The 882-nt window shown below is 37.6% G+C and overlaps 1 long non-coding RNA gene across 1 annotated transcript in view; it reads left to right on the top strand.

Annotated features, from left to right (window-relative positions):
- Positions 1-337, top strand: part of LOC106456294 (uncharacterized) — a 2891-nt gene extending 2554 nt beyond the window's left edge. Inside the window, exon 3 of the long non-coding RNA XR_001290448.1 lies at positions 263-337. This is a non-coding gene — a long non-coding RNA (uncharacterized LOC106456294). The remainder of the gene's footprint in view (positions 1-262) is intronic.
- Positions 338-882: the final 545 nt, after the last annotated feature.

An 882-nucleotide genomic window follows, 5' to 3' on the forward strand; every position in this document is an offset into this window, starting at 1 on the left:
ACACATGAGGTGTCTGAGAAGCATCTGCACTGACAGTTCATGAATCCACTAGGACGTCACTCGTGGTCAGAGTCCAAGAGTCTGAGTGTTTATGGTGCAGAGGAAGAATATGATTCAAATCAAAGGATTATTATTTGCAGCTGCGAAGAGAGACCACAAGGTGTCGCTCTAATGCTTCTGTAGTTTATGTTCATGTGAAAATTTTCACATAAAAACATTTGAAAATCTCCTTTTTTTTCTCTGAATCACTTATCGAATCCAGAGTTGTGGTGAGACTGGAGCCTATGCAGGTACCAGGAGGTGAACGGCAAGGTGCACCCTGGACAGGTTAGCAGTCTGTCGCAGGAGTAATACAGAGACACACAATCATTCATGCATGTGTTTAAAACACATTCATACTGTTTTATTACCTGCAATTTCTAAACGCTAACAACAATATTATAGTTTTCTACAACACACAGAAACACACAAACTCAACTACACTAAGAAATAAACATCATGTGATCCTGAGCTGCGTTCATAGGCAGGATATTTAAGGACATTATGGATATATTGCGACTTCTCATGGGAAGCGTTTCAAAACTGAAGAGATCCATTCTTGTTTATTATTCAGCTTTGACAGTTTGGGGCGTTTTGTTTCATATTTTTGCATTTCAAAATTTATTATTTATATAAATGATATTTGTAAGGCATCTGATAAATTAAAATTTGTATTATTTGCACTAAACAAAAAACTAAACAAACACACTAAATAAACAAGACTAAGACGTGTGAACTTGACAGAACCAAACAAGACATGACTGAGGAAACAGAAAGGGAGGCAGGAACAACCAGGGTTTCATAAACCAGACTGCAACAGAGACATGCTGCCATCAGAAAGCA

This window comes from Pundamilia nyererei, unplaced genomic scaffold (assembly GCF_000239375.1).
Source record: "Pundamilia nyererei isolate P.nyererei 1_Seehausen unplaced genomic scaffold, PunNye1.0 scaffold00087, whole genome shotgun sequence".
NCBI lineage: Eukaryota > Metazoa > Chordata > Actinopteri > Cichliformes > Cichlidae > Pundamilia > Pundamilia nyererei.